Here is a 19,477-nt window from a genome sequence, read left to right as displayed (position 1 = left end):
ATTTTTTAAGAATTTTTTGGCAACAAGGGGTAACGCATTAAAAAAAATGTAATTAATTTTCTGACAAAAAACTGGTACCATGAGTAGCATGAAACAATATTTTTTTTAAACATATGTAATTGATGAACAATGATTGCAAAAATAATATCTAGGGTCTAATAAAGCATTTTTTATTTTATTTTAATAGGTTACTCTGAAAATTCTATTTTTCATGATTTTTTTTTTGCAACAAGGGATTATGAAATTTAAAAAATGTTATTGGATTTTTAGACCAAAACTGGTACTATGATAATACTATGATGCACTTCACCAAAACATTTATAATTATATTGTTTATTCTTGAAAATAAATTTCCCCTATTCACTAAAAATAACACTTTTGATCAGAAAATTCATATATAATGATGTTTACTTTTGTTTTCAAGAAGCATAATGCCTCTTTTTATTTGTATTCAGCCACAAGTTCTTGTCAGCCACTTAAGGGTTATATGTTGCCTTTCTTTTACTAAATGCAAAATAATTCTACACTTTGAGACATTACATAAACTATTTTATGTCTTTACAACACCCAAAGGCTAATAAATTTAGATATCAAGTACTTCCATACTAACAGGACCATTCTAGGCGAGCAACCTAGAAACCTTGATTTGTTCATATTTTCCTATCAATCTGTTATATGTGTTCTGAATCATTTGTTTGGAGAACATTTAATGTTTGTTATAACTTTTAAATAATTCAATGTTCAATGTGATATTGTTATTGACCGATAAACAAACATACTGATTAAAAGGGAATATTTTATTAATTATTTGCATTTTATCTAAAATGAGTAATATTTGCCTAAATGTTTTTCAAACTATAGAGAAATCTATATACAATTGACGACGTTTATAAAAAAAAACATTTATGAAATGGAAGTTTAAAGATAAAAATAAAAAATGCAAGTTTTATCAGATAATTTCGTAATATTTTCCAATATAATTTAGTGACTGAGGAATGTGTTTGAATGAATATATCGGATGGAACGAACACTTGACTACACTTGAATTATGATTTATTTTTCAATATGTTATGCACTTAAGTTTAGCCTTAATGCGTATTTATAAGCATTTATAGACAGTGTCCCTCCCCAAAGTCAAGGAATTATTACTTGTAATTCATTTGTGTGATGGTATACAATAATTTTGTGGTAGAGTATTTGAGAAAAACATTAGAAACGAAACTTGTCAGTGATAAAATTTTCCATATGGTTACGGAAATTACCGATCGTCGGTTGCCGAAAAACAATACGTCGCGGTTTCCAAAAACATGATGGTTGTGCCCAAAGATTTTGGTGTTAATGAACATTACTGGTTTATATTTTAATTATTTCGATTCTCATTTGATTAATAGGTGATTTCAAGGCTGATAAACTTGAAATATGCAAGCTATTTTTTCGTTTTGCATATGTCTGTCGATACATCTGTACAATCGGTAATTTCCGTAACCACTCGTTAAATTGTAGCAGACACAAGTTTAAATAAAAATTCTTATGTTTTACACAAATATTCTACCTCTTTCTTGCTAAAAACTAATACATGAATGATTTAAAAGTAATATTGCATTGTTTTCAGCCAGGAACACTGTCTATGACCGCGACAAAAAAACAAAAAACTTTTTGATTTACGATATTTGCTTTCTAAATAGCTTGCATGCGGCATGGCATTGCATATTCCGCAAGATAAAAATCTCGATTTTATTCATTGGATGATTTAGGACTGTTTCATCCAATCAGAAAATAGCTTTTTAACGTAATTTAGACCCATGTTAAGCGAGATAATTAAATACCACTTTTTATACACTGCCAAATTGTGACATAACGAGTTGCCTCCCTTGTTGGTTCATGCTACTGTATTATTATGCCCCCTTTCGAAGAAGAGGGTGTATATTATTTTGCACATGTCGGTCCGTATGTCTGTCCACCAGATGGTTTCCGGATAATAACTCAAGAATGCATAGGCCTAGGATCGTGAAACTTAATAGGTACATTGATCATGACTCGCAGATGACCCCTATTGATTTTGAGGTCACTAGGTCAAAGGTCAAGGTCACAGTGACCCGAAATAGTAAAATGGTTTCCGGATGACAACTCAAGAACGCTTATGCCTAGGATCATGAAACTTCATAGGTACATTGATCATGACTCGCAGATAACCCCTACTTTTCTTTATTATTTTTATAGAGTGCACCGGGATTGTCTCCCATATGGCCATCGCCCCCAGAAAGACGTGTTAGTTGATTACGGGGGATAGTGCGAGATACAGGAGACACCCCGTTCCAGAGGTGACCCTGGGTCTTTTAGTGCCCGGTGTAAAGCACCTAGTACACTGCACCTCGGTTTAACGTCTCATGCGAAAGACGAGTTAGTAGGTAAGGTGCAGCGGGGGATCGAACCAGCGATCTCTGGATTGTGAAGCCAGTGTGTTACCATTAGACCACGGATCCGCTACAGATACCCCTATTGATTTTCAGGTCACTAGGTCAAAGGTCAAGGTCACGGTGACCCGAAATAGTAAAATGGTTTCCGGATGATAACTCAAGAACGCTTATGCCTAGGATCATGAAACTTCATAGGTACATTGATCATGACTGGCAGATGACCCCTAATGATTTTCAGGTCACTAGGTCAAAGGTCAAGGTCACAGTGACTCAACTTTGAAATATGGTTTCCGGATAATAACTCGAGAACGCTTACGCCTAGGATCATGAAACTTCATAGGTACATTGATCATGACTCGCAGATGACCATATTGACTTTCAGGTCACTATGTCAAAGGTCAAGGTCACAGTGACTTGACACAGTAAAATGGTTTCCGGATGATAACACAAGAAAGCTTACGTCTAGGATCATGAAACTTCATAGGTACATTGATCATGACTCGCAGATGACCCCTATTGATTTTCAGGTCACTAGGTCAAAGGTCAAGGTCACAATGCCAAAAAACGTATTCACACAATGGCTGCCACTACAACTGACAGTCCATATGGGGGGCATGCATGTTTTACAAACAGCCCTTGTTTCAAAAATGTTTTCATGTAGTAAACTTATATTGATTTTTACAAAATTGATGCATATGAATGATAGACTTTACTGAAATCATTTAAATGATACTGAAGTCATGACAGTGAATTAATACTGATAATTATTCAATATATTTTGCTTGATACAATCATGTACCTCTATATCAAATGAGATCATACTGTAGCTTCAGTGATAAATTTCAGTGAATTAAATTAAATCCAAAATAAAGGTAACTCCTATATCTCTCCCGCAGCGCGCACACATAAACATCCTGCTGTGAAACTATCCAGATCCAGATAAAAAATATATGATACATAATTATGTATCATATTGTTAAGAGGAGATTATTTTACCTCTGTGGTATCAATGTATTGTTTAACTTCTTTAATCAGTGTGTTTAAAGATATATAAACATAGCTCCAGGGTCAGTGCTTCAGGCAATGAATATTTCATATCCTGATCTCTTTTTTTTAATGGATATTTTATTTTGTTCCTACATTCAATACAGTCAAATATATGCTAAGTAGTATCTATACACATTGGAAGATTAAATTTGTACATCAAATATTATTTTTAGTGATAAAAAGATATAGTTCAAATGTTCATACTAGAACCTTAGTCATGTCACGGAGATCTAGAGTCCGTGGTCATGTGGTAATTAAACATTTTTGAATATAACCACTTTTATATGGAGCCTTGACCAGATCATATCCCTTTTCTCTGTCCCCCTGGTCATCTCCTATCAAAATGGCAAATTATATGCAGAACAGTTCATTATACACAATGGTTGAATGAAGTACTTAAGAAAAAAATTGACATCCTTTTCACATGGAAATTTCACTTTGACAGTCATGGAAAAAGAGCCTGCACAGATCAAAAATACTTTTTATTTGTGGATCATCCCATATCTTGATGTGCATAAATATCTCAAGTCTTCATGAAATCAGGACAAAAAAATGTTTTTAAGTCCTAAATTGACCTGGCTATAGTAATCAGATTATTATAAGCTCAATTAGTCTATTTATATCATATGCTTTGTGTATTGTAAACATACTCACAATATTGCAGGTACATGATAGCAATAAATAATAACAAAGCCATCCATACTCTAAAGGTCAATGGCAAAGCCTGTAAGAAAAATTTGAAAACGTTGAGTGTAATCGCACACCGTGCTCATGGTGAGCTTTTGCGATCGCTTTATGGCCGTCGTGAGCCGTCAACATTTGCCTTGTTAACTCTGTGGATGCCACGTTTATATTCCAATCTTCATAAAATTTGGCCAGAATATAAGTCTCAATGATGTCTTGGATCAGTTCGAAAATGGTTACAATTGGTTGAAAATAGAGCTGTAACGATTCGGTTCGATGAATCGAAAAACCGGTTCAACGCCGCTGATTCGATTTCGATACCAATACGGCCAATTTCGATTCGATTCTTTGCAATCCCGATTGATCCGCATTTTTAACCTTACTTTCCAAAACCGTTGTCTTAACGTTCTTGTCATTTGTAATACGTATTGTGATTGGTCAATAGCCAATATGGATCCAATGAATGAATGAATAACATGCTGAGCATTACATCAGCCGGTAAAATGGCTTCTTCAACCATGCCGAACGACGCACTGTCAAAATTAAAATTAAAAGTATTTCGAACATTTAGGGTTTTCGAAGTTTCTGATGCAAAGGCAACTTGCAAAACATGTTTTGTTGACGTAAGTTGCCCATATGGTTTGTTTACTAAACTGTGTGCATTCTGTTAAGAAGTCAACTGGATGTTGTTTATATACTTACATTTTTGTTTGTTGTTGTTTTCTGTTAAACGCATGTGCATTTTATGTTATTTAAGAATAAATCAACAGGATGTTGTGTTCAATAAATGTGTTACACATAAAACAATGTTGCGTTTTAAAATGTATTTAAAAAATAAACACTTTAAATGTACAACATAATAAGTTAATAACAAATACCAAACATATTAATTCATGCTCTGGACAAACCAAACATGAAATAGTTTGCAAAATAAGCAGCAAATAGTTTAATTTGAATCAAATCGAAAATAATTGAATGGGACCATTTGGTATCGAATCGAATCGAATGATGGGTAAATTGTTACAGCTCTAGTCAAAAACATGCTTCCAGGGGGTGGGGCATTTTTCCTTATATTGCTATAGTAAAACCTTGTTAACACTCGAGAGGCCACATTTATTTTCCCATCTTCATGAATTTTGGTCACAATATTTGTCCCAATAATATCTTGTTATCTCAGGTGAACGACTTTGGGCCTTTCAGGCCCTCTTGTTTGTTCATCGTACCATGTGAAGAAAAGATATCATTGCACAGATGTCTTATACTTTTAGAATGTGTTATGTTGCATTTCTTATGTGGCTTGTTCGGGGTATATTGTTTAGCACAGGTCGGTCAGCCTGTCGGTCGGTCCGTCCACCAGATGGTTTCCGGATGATAACTCAAGAACGCTTAGGCCTAGGATCATGAAACTTCATAGGTACATTGATCATGACTGGCAGATTAACCCTATTGATTTTCAGGTCACAAGGTAAAAGGGTAAGGTCACAGTGACTAGAATGCTTAGGCCTAGGATCATGAAACTACATAGGTACATTGATCATGACTGGCATATGACCCCTATGAATGTTCAGGTCATTAGGTCAAAGGTCAAGGTCACAGTGAGTCAAAACAGTTTAATGATTTCCGGATGATAACTCAAGATTGCTTTCGTCTAGGATCATGAAACTTTATAGGTACATTGGTCATGACTGGCAGATTACATTGATTTTTAGGTCACTAGGTCAAAGGTCAAGGTGACTCAAAACAGTAAAATGGTATCCGGATGATAACTCAAAAATGCTTACGCATAGGATCATGCAACTTCATAGGTACATTGATCATGACTGGTATATAACCATTATTGATTTTCAGGTCACTTGGTCAAAGGTCAAGGTCATAGTGACTCATAACAGTAAAAAGGTTTCCTGATGATAACTCAAGAATAGTAAGGCCTAGGATCATGAAACTTCATAGGTAAATTGATCATGACTGGCAGATGATCCCTATTGATTTTTAGGTCACTAGGTCAAAGGTCAAGGTCACAGTGACAAAAAATGTATTCACACAATGGCTACCACTACAACTGACAGCCCATATGGGGGGCATGCATGTTTTACAAACAGCCCTTGTTTGTCTTATGTTGGTAAATGTTCATCTCGGTCAATTCTAGGTTAAGTTTGAAAGTAGGTCATATATGGTCCAAACTAGGTCAACAGACCAAATAACAGAAAAGGTTAGTGAACACTCCAGAGGTTACATTTTCTTCCAGATCTTCGTGAAAATTGGACCGAATTTTTTCTCGATGAAATAAAATTTCAGTTTGAATGTTGGTAGTTTGTCAAAAACTAGGTCATAAGGTCAAATTATAGAAAACTTCCTTTACCTATCTACAGGTCACATTATCTTCCTGATTTTCATGAAAATTGCTTACAATGTCCATCTTAATCAAATCAAAATCTGAATTTGCAAGTTGGTCATGTGCAGGCAAAAGTTAGGTTACAACTTAGTCAAATCATACACAAGTTTTTGACACTATAGAAGGAGTTTTGGGTGAGCGATACAGGGCTATCTTGTTTTAGAACAGCCTGTAGTAAGAAAGGGAAGGTATTGTATTTGTTTCAAAAGTAACATTTTATTGTTATTGGAAGTTACTTAGCAATTACATGATGTCATAGTTTTGGTTATTTTGCTCACTTGTTATGATATGACAAGGTGAGCTTTTGTTATCACTCTTTGTCTGTTGTATTTATGCCCCCGGTAGGGTGGAATATAGCAGTTGAATTGTCCGTCAGTCAGTTTGTCAGTATGTGTGTCCGTCCGAAAAAAACTTTAACATAGGCCATAACTTTTTCACTATTGAAGATAGCAACTTGATATTTGGCATGCATGTGTATCTCATGGAGTTGAACATTTTGAGTCGTGAAAGGTGAAGGTCAAGGTCATCCTTCAAGGTCAAATGTCATATATATGGCGTCTGTCCGTCCGAAAACTTTAACATTGGCCATAACTTTTTCAATATTGAAGATAGCGACTTCATATTTGGCATGCATGTGTATCTCATGAAAATGCACAATTTGAGTGGTGGAAGTTCAAGGTCAAGGTCATCCTTTAAGGTCAAAGGTCAAAAAAAATATTCTTATTTTTCAAAGCGACGTTCTCATGAAGCTGCACATTTTGAGTGGTGGAAGTTCAAGGTCAAGGTCATCCTTCAAGGTCAAGGTCATCTTTCGAGGTCAAAGGTCAAAAATAATAAAAAGAATCAAAGCGGCGTTCTCATGAAGCTGCACATTTTGAGTGGTGGAAGGCCAAGGTCATCCTTCAAAGTCAAGGTCATCCTTCAAGGTCAAAGGTCAAATAAAAAATTGGCGTTATCATGAAGCTGCACATTTTGAGTGGTGGAAGTTAAAGGTCAAGGTCATCCTTCAAGGTCAAGGTAATCCTTCAAGGTCAAAGATAAAAAAATAATTCAAAGCGGCTTTCTCATGAAGCTGCACATTTTGAGTAGTGGAAGTTCAAGGTCAAGGTCATCCTAAGGTCAAAGGCAAAAAAATCAAAAAAATCAAAGCGGCGCAATAGGGGGCTTTGTGTTTCTGACGAACACATCTCTTGTCAATCCAAAGTTTATTGTGAACACATAAGATATCATTTTACAATATTTAAATTTGGGTGTCACCTCTTTGCCAGATTCTTATGAAACGTAGTCACCTTTATGTCATTTTGGGTTTCATATTCTGTCAAAAATTAGGGCACAAGGTCAAATGTAAGAAAAGGTCTGTTAATACTTTAGTGGTCACATTCTCTCTCTGATCCACTTCTAAATTGGTTAGAACATTATTTTAAATGATTTCAAAGTCAAGCTTGAAAGTAGCATATTCAAAATTTAGGTCACGAGGTCTAGTCTCAGTGATTAACAGGTCACGTTCCAAAGTGGGTCATGTGCTTCCATGCATTTAATCAATAACTAAAATCATTAAAATCTATGTGAACACTTACATTTTTTACCTGATCTTCATGGCAGTTGATCAGAATGTTTAAATAAATAAAAGTAGGAACTCGGTAACAAGGCTCAACTAGATCGGATAGACGCAAATAGTTTGTTCATACTCACAATGCCATATTTGTTTCTAGATCTTCATGAAAAAATTACTTAACATCACTACGAAACAATCAGTTTCAGGTATGCCACATTGTGCTGTTAAAGCTATCTATGTATAGTATTGATTGTTACAAAATCTTGTTTATCAATAAAAATAAATGAAAAAAATGGCTTTCTAAAAGTTGTAGTCTTGGATGATATATTCCTCAATTTATAATCTACGACAATCTTTTGAGAAGGAAAACAAAATTTGACTATTATTATACCCCAACATACTGTGATTGGGGGCTAGCACAGGAATTCTCAATTATGTTACTCAAAAAAATTATTGTTGCTGTCTTATCCATTGGTTGTCTGAACCATTACTCCCAAAAGAATTGTAAGTTCAAATATGAGACTTTAAGGTAAATAAATCTCATTGAAGGGGAGTGCAGTGTCCAAGAACGAAAACTATTGCACCACAACCATTAACTATTGACCTGCGGATAAATGACAAGCAATAAAAATTACACAATTGCGGTGATGTAGATTAACTTAAATGGATGCTTATTTATTTTATGCTTTCCGGTGATTTATACAGAAATATCAGTGAAATAAACTGGTATTTCACTGTTTTAAACAGTGAAAAATAACGTTGAAAATATCGATATTTTTCGCTGTTTTTCTGTGAAAATCGATATTCCACCGAATCCAACAAATATCTTCTATATATACATCCTTTTCAAACGCATCGTCACACCAGTAATTTCAGTACTTTGATTTCAAATAAGACCAAATATAAGTCTCAATATTATTATTTCATTATTTAAAACAACCAACGACATTTGTTTTGAAATTTGCGAACGACCACACTCGAGTTATAGGCGAACGACCACACACTTTATGCTTGATACATGTATGCATGCAATAAAATGTATATTTCAGATGGATCACTCAAACCCACAGATATGCCGCTATTGTGGCAACGTTCTTAAAAGCAAGTCTTCTCTGCGCCGGCATGAGATGAGTCACAGAGGGACTGGGAAGGGATATACCTGCTGCGATTAAGTGTACTTCAGCAAAGCGAATCTGAACAGGCACAGATGCAATAATTGTTTAAATCATATATTGAATTATGTTTGTGTAAAGTGTAATTAATACAAAAAAGTTCTTCTTTTTAGTAATTAGTATATCATGTCACATGCAAAAAGTCTTTCTTGCTTATGTTTGTAATGGGATCAACATGGGCTTAATTAGCAGCTTGTAGTAATGATAGATTACTCCATATTATTAATACAAATTGACACATTATACAAGATATTGACGTAAATAATACAATGAAGAATGTTCGTTTATAATTAAACGCTATTAAATGATACTGATATAATAATTTTAGATTGCATGTACATGGCGAAGAGAAGGCATTCGTATGTATCAAGTGCATGCAGTAAGCTATTTCCTACAAATGCTGACCTGCAGAAACACATGCGGCGGAAAAAATTGGCAGACAATTTGTAAAAGTTCAAGACGTTATTTTTGTGGATGCAACACTATTTTATAGAGACAAATTGGCGGCTTATACTGTTAAAAAAAATAATAAAACGAATGCTTAAAACGTGGATCTCTTATTGATAGTCACTCAGTAGCATATATATATTTCAATCATTATACAAAGTTGTTCATGGGATATTTAGCGACTACGGCAACATTGTAGTAGCTTATGGTAATATAATGTACACTGCAATACCTCCAAGCGCACTTTAGATACCGGACATGTAAATATGCTTAATGTATACTTTGAGTCGGAACACAATGTTGGCATTAAGATTGTTTTTCACATGCTTGAAAGGAGCTATTTCGGGGGTATTTTTCATCTTCATTAACGAGTTGTTTTTGCTTTTTTCTAGTGCCATAGTATTTGTTATAAATTTGTGCTTGTGATATATCATTTATTAAAACCTTGTTCTTTAGTTAATGTTTGGTTTGTTAATGGTTTTTTTATGTGTTAACGATAACGATGTTAAAGATTCATTAAAATTGTGTATACAATTTGTTATGCTCATATGAAGTAGAAATGAGTCACATGCTTCAAAAACCTGATTATTACAGATATAATATAAACATTTCTAGCCAAACGTTTTAACACAATTTGATTGATTGTTTTCTTGTGTATTACATTAATGCATATTTGATGTTCCATATGGCGAAGTCGTTAATGTAATGATTTATGACTATTTACACTCAGTGCTATTATTTTTATGTTCTGTGAAAATGTGTTCAGTAAAACATAATTATACATTTTAGACTGACAGTTTCATGTTTGCAAATATCCGCACTGTGATCTTTGTCTTTATTTTTATAATAAAATGTTGATCTGAAAAATGTTTGTGGTAAATAAAATAAATGTACAGTTTCGTGATAGAAAGGATACAAATTTTAATTTTTACTCGTTCCACCATTCAACACCATTGTAAATAGCTGGATATTTCATAAGACTCTTCCTCAATTATGAAATTTAATATGCATATATGAACACTAATAACAAGTTAAACAATAATTTGCGTACCCACAAACGCCACTGACGCATGGGATACGTATACAATATGTAGAAATAAAATGCACGTTCAGTTGGTAAATGTTCGTATAAGTATTTACCTTTAAATGAATATGTCATAAGCTGGTATATAATTTATATTATTTACATTCGAATTCGCCGTTTAGCTGTTCCAATATAGTACACAAAGCACAATTGAAGTTAGATGACGTCTGTTAAGCCCATTTTAGAAGTAACCAGCATTTTGGATTCATTTCTTCTAGCTTTTTCACACCTTACACCAAGGGCGCCTTATTGTTTTCGTATCAACGGTACCGCCTGTCTTCTTACTCCCTTATCGATGATCAAAGAAATTGTTCCTGTAAGATTACATACCATATTGAGCTTTATTATTTTAAACATCAGTTAGCGCAAATATTATGATAAGATATATTGAAACAAATGTATATGGTTCGTATTAAAGTATTTAAAACTTAAAAATATTTTTTAAAGTTAAAACATTGCTAGCCTATTTCGAAGTTAAACAATCCACGTGGTTTCCTTTCGATATTTGTTTTGTCATAACGATCGGAATGGAGCATATATGCACTTGCGGGATAAACAAAACGAAGTTTGTTTTCATAGCCTACAGTTAGTCCAACTAACTTACTTGATCGTAATATCAGTTATGACTGCTCTGGATCTAGATACGCATGCCGCACAGTTCTGGTCACTCTCTGGTGGTAAATTCTGGACTTCTCCAGCAGATGATATTTATGCGATCGTCCCGTACGGTATATAAATGGTCTATAATAAAAAATATATTGTTCTATGCATGGACATTCTATGACTACATGTATATACTTAATTATACTAAAGTATACAAAAGGTACTATACAAAACGAGTGTTAAATAATTAAGTGTGGTCATTCGCAAACGTTTGTCAAGTGTGGTCGTTCGCACATTTGTTTTCCCCCTTATAATTATACTATAGACAATGTAAATAACCTTTTTAAAACTATTTAGGTTTCGAAGCTGTTCTGTTGGTCTGTTTCATAAAGTTAAACATTGACAACTTGGTCTTTTAAAAGAGAAACGCACACAGAAACGAGATGTGTGGTCGTCTGCATCGTAGATTTCGATATTTGTCTTTGAATGTATTATACCTAAAAATATGAGCAATACATCAATGAAAAGTAGATTTAGCACTGCGTACGGTGCACCAAGGCATTTTAACACGTGTTCTGCTAAAACGGAGAAAATATAAGAAAACATACCTTCGATTGACGTTTTGTCCGCAAAATAGCCGTGGTCGTTCGCATTTGTGGTCACATGACAGTTTTTGTTCCCGCACATTGAAAGACGCGCTTTAAAAATGTGAATTTTGCGCGATAGTAATATTTACACAAATATTTACAGAAACATGACTTAATTGTCCTTTTATTTATACAAAGTGAAATTGATACAACATTTTGAATGGACTAGTAGTATTTAATTATAGGATGGCTTTTAATTACACCAATAGCCGGGGTACTTCTCGTAACAATTAACTGGTATCGTTTACAATACACCAAACATTCACGATTCACGATTAATTACCGGTGAGTTTATAAATCAAACTGAATTAAGCATATACCTTGAACAGAAATGCCATGCATCATCGTGTACAATAGACCATTAAGAAGACACAAATATGCGTTTATTAAAGGTTTTCACATACTATATAAGTATATCAAACTATTACTGCTGTAAAGTCGTGTGGGTGGTCCATATAGTTCGAACATCTGGTCCGTATTGCAATCTTTTCAAGTGAATATTACAAAGAAAAACTTCTGTGGATATTACTCATAATAAAATGTTATGAGAATTAGAAGCTTTCCTGAATATAACACATCAGAAACTATATATTTATTGTATCGTGTTAAGTTATTTATTTTATATTTCCAGCATTCACCAGAATAACATATGATGAATGAATAACAAAGGAAAGAACCTCTTACAGACTTACGGTATGAATAATTCTATGTTGTTTTTGTGTTGTATATGTTCTATGAATTAGATATAGAAACGATGTTCATAAAATATATGCCTAAGCTATGAATTTTGTTTTTATTCTTTGATTTCCTTAAAACGGCATTTTAATGTTGTTGTTTTTAAATGCGGTACTAACACATTACTTAATTTTACAGCGTCCACGCTTTCGATTTGCCTAGGAGGCGACTGCCAGGTCGGAAGAAGGTTGACCACGTCGCCAAGGAAAGAAAAGATGTACAGAAAATTGAGGTGCGGTGGAAAAAGGCACGGACAAACTACAGCAAAATGCTACCAACCAAATGAATGGGCATTGAGTAGCAACGTTTTGGACCGTATACTTTTTAATTCTGATTGAAAGTCTTGATAATTAAGTCGGCCTATTACTTATATATTGCTTGCATGTTATATTAAAAATTTGATTTTAAAAGCAATTTGAGCGATCTTTATTTTATTTAAACATATAAATTGTTGTTTTGTTAACTAAAAAGCTATTGGTGTAATGTATAGCTTGCATGTCAAACGAATAGTTGATGCGTGCCTATGCTTTTTCTATGACATATACCTGTTTATTAAGGAGTAAAAAATACTTAAAGGCCTCCTCACACATAGACGAATCAATATGACGAAGCCTGGCGAAAAGAGAAAATTTATAAATTCTAGCGAATTCTTGCCGAAAATGTCTGACAATTTGTTGCATTGTGTAATATTATAACGAAAGGTGAACGTAGAGGAACTATTTGGTGCAAATGATTTACGAAGTTTGACGAACAGTTACTGCAATTCGCTTGAAAACGTTAGGTCGCGCAAATAATATTCGTTCTTTCGGTTAGCGATTAGGAGCTATTAAGAGCGTAAAGATACGAATATAAGCGCAACCTTGCGCATAATTGCGCATACCGCCGATTATTTCCGAAACGGTGTTTCTGCATCCGGGCGTTTTGATATAGACTAACTTTTTTGCCGACTCGACTTTGCATGTTGATTATGCACGAAGTGTTTTTCATTAAAGATTTTTCGTAAATTTCGTGTCTTACTTTTACTATTACTTCCCTTTATAAGGCCAATACAAACACAACAATATTCCTTATTAATTTATTCCACTAAATGTTACACTTTATTTCAATCTCTAATGTGGCACTATCCTGTTTTGCCATGGCACACAACCCGCTGGAGAGTTGACCCAGTGCTTCGGAGCGTTTCTCACAATCTTGCCTTTTTTGGATGCTGTGTTGTGGCCCCTGATATTGACATTCCTGGTATCCTCCAAGTTGCGACCTCTTCCCCATTCCCCAGGAACAAATCGCCTCTTCTATCATCATGGTCAACCAGTGCATTCTGCATTCTGGTGGGGTACCTAATCTTCATCAAGTTGTGGAGAATGCAGCATGTCTTTACAATCAGCCTATCTGTGGATGGGCTCTGGTTCATCTTTGTGAGAAAAATCTGAAATTACAGATGATCAGTATTGGTATGTGTTATGTGTTTAACGTAAACATTTCTTTTATAAATTTAATTGTGTTTTGAAAAAGGGTATTACAGGAAAGTTCCGCTATTTAGACCACTTCGAAGATAATAAAAAATATGCGGTTTTTGACAATATTCAAGTCCCAAATGGTTAATTTTTGAAGGAAAATGGTCCGATATTAAGACCACCTCGCTAATGAGACCACTATTTTGCCTGGTCTTAATAGCGAAACTTTACTGTACCTGGAATCGGTTGGCCAAAATCCCAAATGTATTTTCTGAAACTCTCCTAGCCCTGGTTAGCCGGTAGTTCAGGATTCTATTTCTCTTGTCAGGACTCTATGTCCATGGGTTTCTGCATGTCCTCGCTAAGGCTGAAAGCGTCATCTCCAACCAAGAAATAGGGCATGTCGACGGTGTCATTTGGAAAGGGCTGTGGGTCTGCAAATCCAATGGAACCATCCTGCACCATCTCCAGGAAATCTGATTCATTATAAATCTTGGCATCTCCACTTGAACCGTATCCTTAAAATACAAAAGGATAATAACTTGTCATTATACAACTGTACATTGAAAACAGCACTAAATGTATATAATGTATGTAATTACAAAATAATGCTGTTACATTTCTGTAGACTCATACTCACCACCCAGATCACACCATACGAACTTGTAGTCCGAGTCGAAAATAGCCAGTAAGATGATGCTGAAGAATCCCTTATAATTATAATATAAGGAACCAGAGCTGGCAGGCTTTCTGATAGCAATTTGCTTGCCATCAATATCAGCAACGCAATTTGGAAAGTTCGAATTCTTGAGGAAACCATCAGACAGTTGTCTCCATTCTTCAGGTGTGGAGGGGGCTGTCATAATCTCATCATCATATTCTTCACATATAGCATGACACACGTCTCTGACCACTACAGAGATTGTATTCTCAGCGACCCGCCAGGAATACTGCATGTCTGAGTACTCGACACCAGAAACCAGGTGACGTAGTGTGGCAGCTAACTTTAGCCCTGGATCCAAGGGCTTCCTGTACCGAGTGTGTTGCTTCACGAGGCGACGACGAACCTTTCCCGAAATTTCATCGTACATTTCAGAAGGCATGCGGAGGAATTTCTTGAATATTCCAGGATCTTCTCTTCTGAGCTCAACCATGAGCTGATCATAGATGCCAACATTGGCGCCGTCTACCGGGATGCAGCCATGGTCTTCTCTAGATATTACGTGCTCTGGCTCCTGTTCTCCACCTTAGTCGGCCTCTGAGAAACCGGTGTATGTTTAGTTGTTGCTGGCCTACTTCTTGATTGGCCATAGCAGCAACATACTGAAGTTTTAGGCGTTGTTTATCTTCCATTTGACGAGGAAATAATGATACCTTCAATATTATATAAATGAAATATATTCATATGGCTGCACAAACTACTAAAACAATCAGGAGCACTATTATTCGGATGGATTCGCATTGATTCGCTTGTCGTAGTTACCCTTCGGATTAATTCGTATACGAGCGTATACCGTTCGTATTCTGAACGTAAACCTTTCGTTATAAATCGCTTAAATGCGTCGGATTCAATTCGCTACAATACGTAAATCCTCGCTATAGTTCGCAAAAGTTCGCAAGCTATCGCAAAGATTTGATTTCGGATCGTCCTCTTTCGCATGATATGCAAATCAAGTACTCATGATATGCAAATTAGCTGTAAGCTGCGACCTCTAACGCCAGTTGACGAACGCTATGCGAAGACTTTCCGATCGGCTAACGTATTGAAACGAATTTTAACGAACGATAGACGAAACTTTTATTCGCCAACAATTTTTCAACATTTTAAAAATTTTCCGACGAACAGAACTAATCGCAACGGACGCAAAAGCTCACTAACGCATCCATACGAACACCACCAACGATGTGCAACGTACATATACTAATGAGAACGAATTTTGCTGAAGTCCTATTCGCCAGTACACGTTAGTTGACGTCGGGAGACTTTCGCCTATGTGTGATGATGCTTTAAGGGCTGTTTATTAATTTGTTAGTTCATATCGCCCGCCTGATTTTAAGCAACTCTGTACATAACATTCTGCTGTTTTTCGGTTGCTCTGTCTAATTTTTTTTAAGGAGATATGAACAATACCTAATTTGTTAAATATAACCGTAATACTACCAGATGTATTTGTTAGAAATATGCAGCACTATGTATCAATTCGTCACCAGGAAACAAAGACTTATTTGAATTTCGAAACTAATTTTGACATTGCGACCGGTTTACTACATTATGTGAACTACTTGTAAATTAAAATAAACAAAGACTTTGTATGAGTTATATATTTTATCTTCAAACATATAAAACAATATAGCTCGGGGCAAGTATTTCAAAAATATTTTTACATTATCTGAGAATAAAACTGAAATTAAAATTGGAGAAAATATTTAATTGTTTTATATCCAGTTTGCGAATTTTTTTTAATAGCAGCAATCAACTGCAATCGAAAAAGCCATTATAAGATAAGGTCAGCGCATGAGTACCTTTTACACAAAATATAATCTCATTTCAATGCTTTGAGTATCGCAGAACTTAATACTTATTGTTTTGATTACGAAGCGGAAACTAAAACTGTGTCTTATCATTTGACAATTGCATAATTAAACGTTAAATCACAGTTTCTAATCTGAAAAAAATATATGAGATAGCAAGATAGCAAGAAATTGATAACTAAAAATTAAATTACGACGAGGATTACAAGTCAATCGCAAGTCCAAATTTGATGTTTGGATGATTTTTGTGTCTGTCAAGATTTGTAGCGCGCATGTAAGTCTTGCCACAGTGACAGGCGTGCACAGCCTGTCCCTCGTCCCTCGTGTTGGGATGCGATGTGGTCCTGGAGACCCTGTTTGGATGTGTAGTGTAAACCACAGGGTCCAGTAAAAAAAAAAAAAAAAAAAAAAAAATTGTTTATGTAAGAAAAAGGAAAAGGGCACCAACGCAATTCAACTACTGGACATGAATTATAACGCACTGCTAAACAGTTCATATGTTTATCACCAAAAACTCTGCACAGATTTACAGCAAAATAAATTATCTCTCAATCGGTATCAGTGTCATTCGATTCGACGCAGTATTACACTGTCCACAGGGCCCCAAACACGAGAAATTGTCCAAAATTCGGTCGATGTAGCTAAGCCTGTCCACTTGTGTTTACACGGGACGAGTCCTGTTGGGCACGTAATAAGCGATTCCCCGATAAATTGTCTATAACTCCATATAAACCACATCCAAGGAACACTGTCCACATCAATTACTCGCTCCGTCTCCGAATATTAGCCAAGAAATCGACTCGTTTTTACACACAATAATTCTACACGTCAAAAGTCGCCATTTGCCGGCTTGGAATCCCGCACTGCGCAGATATTGGAACGCGTTATTTGATTGGTTGAAATTGTAAAAAGTTAAAAGGTAAGATAACAATTGACATATAACTCAAAATGTTTAAACTTTTGCAAAAAATTAAATCCTATATTTTTACAAAACGATTTAAATATGAAAACGATTTTTGCCATCACTTAAACTGTGTTGTTTGATATAAACATGGAAAGGGAACCAGCACAGCGTCCCTTGCAGGGAAACATCAGAGTAATAATAGCGGCAAGATTGAAAATTTTGACAGACCTCAAAATGAGTCTTGTAACCTGGTAATGTGAACTTAACAAACAATTTGTCCTTCCCATATTGATTATTTAACCAATTGCCCATGATATAACGTCTTTTCACACCTTTGCGAACAGAGTAGACTCATATCAGACAATACTGTGCCAAGTGCTGTTTAAGTCAATGCAATACTTAAGCAAAGTGCTGTTAAATTTATATGCAAAACTGAGCTACATGATGTTAAATTGTATGCAAAACTGAGCCAAGTGATGTTAAATTTCTATGAAATACTGAGCTAAGTGATTTATATGAAAAACTGAGCTAAGTGATGTTAAATTCCAATGCAACACTAAGTGCTGTGAACTTAACAAAACTTAGCAATGAATTGATCGACCTTACGATAATATTAAGTAATGGCTGAATCAACCTATGCCTACCATGCAGAATGATTTTGTTATGTCAGTGACTCTGGTTCAATGCTGTATCATCGTTTTGACAATGTTTCAGCATGGCATTTTTCTACTAATAGTCACTACACTGCCTTTCGGAGCTTGCCTGGTCAGGGTCTAGTCAGTTTGTACAGCATGCCCACTCTCTTTCAAAAGTGGTTATCTGTACCCATTAGGTTTTCAAAATGTGGGAACAGAACTAATAAGATGTGTATGTGACCCCCCCCCCCCCCCCCCAATATAATTGACCTTTGACCTTGTAGGACGACCTTGATCTTTCACCACTCACTATGTGCAGCTCCATGAGATACACATGCATGCCAAATATCAAGTTGCTATCTTTAATATTACAAAAGTTATGGCCAATGTTAAAGTTTGACACAAACCAACGAACAAACAGACAGGGCAAAAACAAAATGTAACAAGAGCTGTCACCATAGGATGACTTATGCCCCCTATAAACGATTGATAGAAGTTATGAGTTTTTCTCTAAACCTAAACGCAGATTTCGAAACCTTGACGCGGACCCTAAGTTCAAGGTCAAGGTCACAGGGGTAAAAATTTGTGTGCTTATGGAAAGGCCTTGTCCATATACACATGCATACCAAATATAAAGGTTATATCTCAAGGGACATGAAAGTTATGAGCATTTTTCAAAACCTAAATGCAGATTTCGAAACCTAAACGCGGACCCGAAGTTCAAGGTCAAGGTCTCAGGGGTAAAAATTTGTGTGTGTATGGAAAGGCCTTGTCCATATACACATGCATACCAAATATGAAGGTTATATCTCAAGGGACATAGAAGTTATGAGCATTTTTCGAAACCTTAACACAAAGTGTGATGGAAAGACGGACGGACAGACAGACGGACAGTCCGATCACTATATGCCCCCTTTTCTTCGAAAGGGGGCATACAAATGTGGGTACTTAAGATTTATTTGCTAAAAAAGACTTTATAACATAATATTTATAACATAATATGTGGTAAAATACTTAACTAAACACATGAGGATGAATAATCAGAATATTTTGGTAGAATTTGCAGCACACAAATTTAAATTAGCTCTATTATATTGCAGATAGCAATGTAGATCTTGTTTTTTATACACCATAAGAAAACCCAGTGACAAAAGAAGAAATATCTCATT

At 35.3% G+C, this 19,477-nt stretch overlaps 1 protein-coding gene across 36 annotated transcripts in view; it reads right to left on the bottom strand.

Annotated features, from left to right (window-relative positions):
• The window catches only part of LOC127873833 (uncharacterized), a 433,898-nt gene that overhangs the window by 141,332 nt on the left and 273,089 nt on the right, over positions 1-19,477 (bottom strand). The window lies entirely within an intron of this gene.

Source organism: Dreissena polymorpha, chromosome 3 (assembly GCF_020536995.1).
Source record: "Dreissena polymorpha isolate Duluth1 chromosome 3, UMN_Dpol_1.0, whole genome shotgun sequence".
Taxonomy (NCBI): Eukaryota; Metazoa; Mollusca; class Bivalvia; order Myida; family Dreissenidae; genus Dreissena; species Dreissena polymorpha.
The sequence above is the reverse complement of the archived record's forward strand: the minus strand, read 5'-3'. Positions and strand labels throughout refer to the sequence as shown.